Source organism: Malaclemys terrapin, chromosome 1 (assembly GCF_027887155.1).
Source record: "Malaclemys terrapin pileata isolate rMalTer1 chromosome 1, rMalTer1.hap1, whole genome shotgun sequence".
In the NCBI taxonomy this organism is placed as follows: Eukaryota; Metazoa; Chordata; order Testudines; family Emydidae; genus Malaclemys; species Malaclemys terrapin.
The window spans coordinates 10,255,137-10,263,322 of NC_071505.1; the positions used below are offsets into that span (position 1 = coordinate 10,255,137).

An 8,186-nucleotide genomic window follows, 5' to 3' on the forward strand; every position below is an offset into this window, starting at 1 on the left:
GACAGGGGACCCCTCTTGGGACTTTCCTAGAGAGTCCTGAGCAGAATGAAGACTACAACACCTGAGGTCTGGTGTAAGGCCTAAGGCCCCAGTGAAGTTTTCACTAGTGAAGGTGTTATGATGTAAAGTGAGACTCTGCTGATAGTTGTTGAGAGCAAAGTTAGCAAGAGTCAAGCTATGAGCAGAAGTCAGGCCCTGTTACGAAGCAGCTGCCTGCTTGCAGGTTTACTATCTGATACAGGAACTTGGCAAGAACAGGGCTGGCACTGCAAAAACACAAGCACTCCTAGGCACTAACTATTCACGTAAGCACATTCCAGAAGAGTAGGACTAGAAGACCCCACTATGAAGTTATGGTGTAAACACTCTCGCCGAAGATGATACAAGGACACACTGACCTCTCTTAAAGATAAGGTCAGGATGACAGGGTGATGGATAGAGATGTTTTGATTGAACCAGCAGGTACAAGGTAAAGGGTGGTAACTAACCATGTCAGAGGGGCAATATGTAACTTGTTTGTATCAGTGTATAAAAGAGGGATCCCAGAGGGTGTGTCTTTGTCTGGCCGAGGAGGGAACAGAAAGTACCGCTGTTCACTGAGCTGGTCCATTGTAACAAGCATACTTGTGTTAGTGTACCTGTAACCATTGAGTCACGGCACTAGGACCATGCTTCATTGATGATAAACCTGTCCGAGCACCTTTGCTACTGAACCAAGTCTGTGGTCTTCTTGGGCAGTTTGAGCAGAGTCTGCTGCACTGGATACCTGGCCAGAGACGGTGCAACAGACCAAGAGAATGCGCACACAGCCAACACCTGACAACACCGGGCATGAGGGCACTCGGTGCACATGCAGCCCCTACCAACACTGCTGGACAAAAGATTCCAATCTCAAGTGCATGGGCCGCATGAACTCCAAGCATGGAATATATCTGGACAACACATCTCAAAGAACCCTGGTTGTTGTAAAATAAGCACCCATTTCTTCGGCAAACACCGGTTTCTGTTGGTTGAACCAAAAGCTGTTCCCCTTCGCTGTAAAAATGCTTAGGAATGATGTAGAGTAGAGCTGCCACTAGAGGGTGGCATCGTCACACGTACTTGAGCTGGTCTCTTGATAGCTACTGCCTGAGCCCAAATCCACGATCAGCAGCATCACTGCTTAGAGCAAAGAGCAGTTCCTGCAAGTCCTCCATCAATAAATGGAAAGGCCCAAGCTTAGGTAACAGCAAAAACCGCATCACGTGGGGCTATCCTGGAGCCAGCGTTGGCCTTCGAATACTCCTGATTTATGTGCCTCTGGCTGGCATGTGTCCATTTCATCACAAGCTGCTGTTGGTTCGAGTGTCATTTCCATTGTCGTACTGTAAGCTCCAACATAGGCCTCATTCTTCAGATAGGGTACAGAAACCAGCTCTTGAAGCTTAGTTGGACAGGAACCTTCTGAAATTTTTATTAAGATGATGTTAAAAAAAAGTGAATGGCACCGAGTTGAAGCACAGAAGTGTCTGGTTATCAGGGAATAACATACAGATTATCGAGGGTGCAAAGTTTGGTTTAAGATCGGGTGTCATAAGGAATACATAATCTGCAAAATCCCCGATTGGGGATAAAAGGTTGATGGGTCAAAGTATAGACATTGAGATATGAGGATATGAAATTCATAAAGTGGCTATGTTCAGGTGTGGAGTATAATGAGTGGATATGATGATGAGGATGGATTGACCCTCATTTGGTGAGATTTAATGTTCAGAGAGTTAATGATTCCAGTTCATATGATCCAACGGAGAAAACCTCTTGGTCCCTTTCTCGTAGTCGATTAACAATATCACTCTACACTACACTACACTACACTACACTATTGTATTACCATCTGTAATTCAAGTGTGAGAGGGCAGTCCAGGGCTGCAGCCTATTGCTCAACTTTATGGCCGAGAGACTCAGGTAGGATATGTAACCTGTGACCCAGTTGGACAAACTGACTGCAGAAGAAACAAATGACATTTTCATTTGGTGAAATGAATTCCATCAGCACAAAATAAATGGCTCCACCATGCCTCCCTCTCAATATAAAACTGTTCGGAACAAGCTGCCTGTAGGGAGAAGCCCCGCTCCTAGTGCATGCTGGCACTGACCTCTTCAAGCGCTGCCACTCACAGAAACTTAGCCTCCACCCCAGCACCCACCAAGACTCCTGTAGCCAGCTGTTGGCACGCTGGCCTGCGTAACAACTTGAACCAGCCCTCCCACCACCATATGAACAGGGGAATGTATAGAAACAAAGGACTAGAAATCTGTGGGATGGATCCCCAGCATTCCGTGGCCAGAGGTAGCACTGCAAGCCCCCTCCTTGGGGAGGGGATCCTCCCAAACCCACGGCCTTCCCTTTCTCTTAGGTCAGTGCCCTGCAAGTGCACCAGTGACGTCTCGCTCCCCCAGTTACCGTGTGTTGACACTGGAATCAGACCAAAGGGAACTAAGCCTGTTGTACTGTTTTCAGTGAACACCACCACACCCAGGCGTCTCACTCCAAAGTCACAAGCAGTCTGAGAAAGGTTCAGAAGGGGGAGCTCTAGCCTTCCAAAGGGAGGAGAACCCTGTGAGAGAGAGTGACAGCAATAGGCAGGATGGTGCAAGACGCAGTAAAGAAAAATCACCGTGGAGAAAAGGCGAGCGCTTTGTTGCCTGGCCGGAAATGTGAGAAGTGTAGCAATGGAGACCACAGGACAGATGAGGTATGCGCAGCTGGTGGAAGTATATACAGCAAGTGTAAGAAAAAAGGGCTTGGGGGCAGGTCAGTCACAGTAAGGGATCAGAGGGCTAGTGCAAGCAAGGGTGTGTGATGCCTATTCCCTGAGGTCTGGGTACCAAGACAGCAGTCAGGAACAGGCTTTAACTACTGTCTTTCAATTCTATTGTTACACTTAAAATGGATCCAAGGGCAGAGATGACTGTGATTTGTAAAGACACTCTTAAGGAACTGAGATCTTGTTCTAAATTGGGGGCAAGGGTAGTGCTCTATAGCCCAGGGTCAGGTAAGTAGCTTGGGGCAATTCAAAGCCTATTCTAGCTACAAAAGCAAGTAATGTGCACTTGATACTGGTTTTGATTAATGAGGCCACTGCTGTCACTAGCCAACCAGCCTGCACTACAGCCACTGAAGTGGGCTTCATAAAATGCAGAGGCTGTTGAAACGGTACTTAGCAAAAATGAACTGCTTAAATGAGGATCAATGCGATTCCCATTGTAAAACAGACATACCCTATGTGCTTAGAGGGTACTGACCCCAGTGCTTCCTAAAGTGAAGACAGAAGACTGGAGTTCTCAAGTGCATTACCGAACCAGTAGAGCAGTGGGACCCCATGATACCTGTGGTGACAGAAATGGGCAGAACTTTACCTGCTTGGACTGAAAGAGATTCACAGAGGCAATAAGGAGGGAAAGATGCAGTCTTCCTTTTGTGAAGAGATTCTCTGACCTACTCTGCTCCCTTTATGCCATTCAGGTGGTACGGAGGGAGGAGAGAGCCTGTGAGTCCCATGCCGGGGCTACCGTTGATGTGGGAAGTCTCTGGTGAGTCTAGAGTTGGCATAGCTGGCTCCTAAACCTCCCTCCCATCAGTCCCTGGAATAGAGTGAGTGAGTGTTGGTGGGAAGAGGTGACAAGTGAGGTATGATCCAGCTCTCTTTGGCAGATAGTCTCTCCCCACGGGAATGTTGCCACCTGATGTGGGGTGAGGCTAGGGCCGAGAATCAGGAAGCCCTGACTGGTCCCCTATGCCCTCCCTGCCATCACTGCGCTCAGCAGGAACTAACTGTAGCAGAGAATCTGGCCCCATATCACCAAGTTTACTTCTCTAGGATTCTTGGATGAATGGGAAGTGTCAGTGAATGATGCAAAATGAGCTTAAGGACCAATTTTAGTGATCAAAAGAACCGCTCTCAGAAAATAGAAATCTGAAACTGCATTGTCAATCCAGCATGTCATGTAAAGTAACTATTGCCCAGGAGAAAGTGGTGCTGGTGCGGTAACTTTTCTGAACCGCCAATGCCCAGCAGCAAGTCTACAGCCTTGACACCAGAGGAGGCCACCACCCTGCAGAGCACCTTGGGGCAGCTACAAATCAAAGCAGAACCATAGACTGTGGAGATCGGAGAGTTAAATGGTTATTTATCTGCAACAGTCTTGGAATTTAGTTTATAGATGGAAGATATTTGTTAAAACCCCATTGCTGATTTTGGCTGGGTCGTGCTTCTTGCTGATATTAAAAGATCTTTTTTGGGGGAAGGGAATGATCAATTGTTGCTGGATTTTAGCTCTACAGTAATGGCTGTTAATGAGTAGTCATGTTTTTAGGCAAACAGACTTAAACAAGACAGAAGAGGAGATGGAATGGGAAAAACAAAGGAAATGTTCTATTCCTGAAAAAACTCAGAAAGAACAGTAGCCTCCTATAGGTAACAGCCCTGGCACTCTGAACAGTATTACCTCCATCTCCCACATCAGCAGACCAGACCACGTGTGTGTAAAAGGATGTGTTATCTAAATATCTATAAGGGTGACTTAAAAAAAAAAAAAAAAAAGAACAAGAAGTGCTAATGAATTTCTTGTTATTTTAAAAAGGGACTTTCTTCTCTCCCCCTTACTGAGAGAGCGCTTCCTGCAGCAAAAACAAGTACAGCGGCTGGTGCTTTTAAAGAGAACAATATACTGAAAGATAAGTTTGTATCCATTTGTTCCTTGAATAGCAATGAACAGATAATAATACTTGCATGGGGACAATGGCCCTTCAGAAGAATTAGGGTCTAATTGGCTCTCAAGGCCCAGCAGCTGCTGCCGGTTGGGGAGAGCCCACGAGCGGGAGAATAGGCCTCTGTGGGGGCAAGCTGTGAAGGTGGGCTTGGCGTTGACAGTGAGAGCCCCAAGAGAAGTGCCAGGGTGCCTGGGGAGGGAACCCCTTGCAGCATGGCCCCTGACACAAGGGGACGCTATAGGTGGTGAGTACACCGCCTTGCAAATACTAATTAGGACCTCCCTATCAAATGTGCATGTTCAAAGGACTACGTCACCATTAATTACAGGCTGATACTATTAGCTCTATCAGCAGCCTTTGACACTGGTGACCATGAGGTTGACTAATCTGTGGAGCCAGTAGAAGCAGATGGGACTGCTTTTGGGAAGCTCTGTTCTTTACCTGCAGCGTTCCCCAGAGAGTAGTGTGGGGCAACTACAGTCCCATCATAAAGGTGCTGGTGTGTGGAGTTCATCCAAGATGATGAACCCATAAGACCTAAAAGGCTTGGGAAACTGGCCTCCTATCACCATGATTGAGACTGTACTCCTGTACAGTCTGACCATAGAAGTGGTTACTGCCTGCCCTCTCAGCAGCAGAACAAGGCTGCTCAGAGAACTTAAAGCTCTTGCAACTACTAATCAAGAATGCCAAGACCACAGCTGTCTTCATCAACAGTGAACGTGTATGGCTCAGTGTGCTCTGGATATACCCCTGAGGCGCTTTGCGACAGAACTCTAGACCACCATATGATGCACATCACAAAGGACTCCTACATGAATATAACCACACAGATGGAGGTCAGGAAACAACAGCCTGCATTAATGTCAAACGTCCTCCCTTTGCTTAACTGCCCTGGATCCATTACTTGCTGCATTAAAGGAAATGGACTTCGTTAGTCTCTTTGGAAAAATCATTAGCTTCTGCAGACAATTTTGTGCTTCTAAGTAAATCTTGGGAAGGCATGACTAAGAATATCCAGATTCGGGAAGTCTTCTGTGACCTCTCTGGCCTCAGAGTTCGATCATGGAAATACCATGGATGCCTCCCGACCCCTGCTCACAACTCCGAAAATGATCAACAGCCATGAGCCATGGAAGATTGTAAAGGATGAAGTGGGTAGGATTCTACCTGGAGAGCCCCAGAAATATCTTGGAGAAAAGGTGAACCACTGGGTAGGTCTTACAAAATCTGACAAAAGATGAAAATAAATTGAAAGGATAAACAAAGCACCTCTCAAATCAACCCAGAAGGTCCAAGCCCTCACAATCTGCATCACTCCCAGATTAATCTATTTAGCTGGTCTCACAAACTCTCCCAAATGAATGTTTATAGCCATAGATAATATAATCAGAGAAGCAAGAAGAATATGGCTTCACCTGACTATTAAAATGTGCAATAAACTCTGTATTTCCAGGACAGAGATGGTATGGTCTAGGACGGATTAAATTGGCTCGCCTATATTCAAGTCTTTCATCTGCAAAAAATTGCAGACTCCACCAATCCCACAATCAAATATCTTGCAGCAGAGTGTGAACTAGAAGAGGAATACAAGAACAAATGGATCACTGCAGGAAAACTGGAAAGGTTAAGATCCCTGTGTGACATTGCACGTCATAGGCTTTATAAAAATATGCTTATGATAAGTGAATATGATGTAACTGGAATATGCTTTATGCAAAAGGTCTCTTGTAAAGTATCATTACAAAGCTTATAATCTACTGAGTGTGTTCATCCTATTTGTTTGTATATGTTATTTCTATGTCTGGAGTTAGGAGAATAAGATACAAACTTGTATTACTGATGTAAACATATTAAGTGGACACCTGTAAGGGTGCTTCAGAATCAATTAACTATAAATGGCTCTGGTATCAGAGGGGTAGCCGTGTTAGTCTGAATCTGTAAAAAGCAACAGAGGGTCCTGTGGCACCTTTGAGACTAACAGAAGTACTGGGAGCATAAGCTTTCGTGGGTAAGAACCTCACTTCTTCAGATGCAAGTAATGGAAATCTCCAGAGGCAGGTATATATCAGTGTGGAGTTAACGAGGTTAGTTCAATCAGGGAGGGTGAGGTGCTCTGCTAGCAGTTGAGGTGTGAACACCAAGGGACGAGAAACTGTTTCTGTAGTTGGATAGCCATTCACAGTCAATGGCTATCCAACTACAGAAACAGTTTCTCCTCCCTTGGTGTTCACACCTCAACTGCTAGCAGAGCACCTCACCCTCCCTGATTGAACTAACCTCGTTAACTCCACACTGATATATACCTGCCTCTGGAGATTTCCATTACTTGCATCTGAAGAATTGAGGTTCTTACCCACGAAAGCTTATGCTCCCAGTACTTCTGTTAGTCTCAAAGGTGCCACGGGACCCTCTGTTGCTTTTTATAAATGGCTCTGTTTACTTGCAAACCTTCCTGAGTACGTGTGGGCCAGCCCAGGAAGAATGGAGGCTGGGGTCTCACAGGACATGTGATCATGTCACCTGTTACTGGATTCTATCTTAAATTTGGTACTTTTCCATTTAGAAGGAGGGGTGGGAACCCAGAGAGACAAAAGATTCCTGCCTTGTGCAAAAGCTATAAAAAGAGGGTGGAGCAGGACAAAGAGGTTGCCAGTCATGAGAAAACCCCTAGTTACCACCTAAGATGTCTGCTGGAACTGACAACGATTGTACCAGGGGAAAGGATTGGGCCCAGACTAGGAAGGAGTCTAGTCTGTGAAAGAAGCTTATTGGAACATCACTCAGGGTGAGATATTACCTATAATCAGTTTCTTAATGTATTAGACTCAGACTTGTGTGTTTTTGCTTTATTTTGCTTGGTGACTTACTTGTTCTGTCTGTTATTACTTGAATCCACTTAAATCCTACTTGTTATACTTAATAAAATCACTTTTGTTTATTAATGAACCCAGAGTAAGTGATTAATACTTGGGGGAGCAAACTCTATCAGTGTTATAGAGGGCGGACAATTTATGAGTTTACCCTGTATAAGCCTTATACAGAGTAAACTGGATTTATTTGGGGTTTGGAGCCCATTGGGAGCTGTGTCTGGATGCTGGAGGTAGGTAAGCTGCTGAGCTGTTTTCACTTGAAGCCTGCAGCTTTGGGGGTGTGCCCCGGACCCTGGGTCTGTGTTGCAGCAGGGTAGCATGTCTGTCTCAACAAGACATTTCTGGAGTCCCAAGCTGGCAGGGAAAACAGGCTCAGAGGTAGCTTTAGCATGTCAGGTGACAGTCCAAAGGGGGTCTCTGTGACCGAACCTGTCACACCCTGAATTTATTAAAGGAAGTTGGTGGTCAAGTGACTTGTACCACAAGGTTGAAAATATATGGGAAGAAGCACCTGCCAAACGAACGTATCCTCTTCCTATTCCACGCCACTGGGCAGACAA

The 8,186-nt window shown here is 45.7% G+C and overlaps 1 long non-coding RNA gene across 1 annotated transcript; it reads left to right on the forward strand.

The window, feature by feature from the left end:
* Positions 1–2,664: 2,664 nt before the first annotated feature.
* LOC128830179 (uncharacterized) lies at positions 2,665–6,340 on the forward strand. Its single transcript, XR_008443555.1, has 3 exons — positions 2,665–2,735; positions 3,506–3,573; positions 6,210–6,340. It is a non-coding gene; the product is annotated as an uncharacterized LOC128830179 (long non-coding RNA).
* Positions 6,341–8,186: the final 1,846 nt, after the last annotated feature.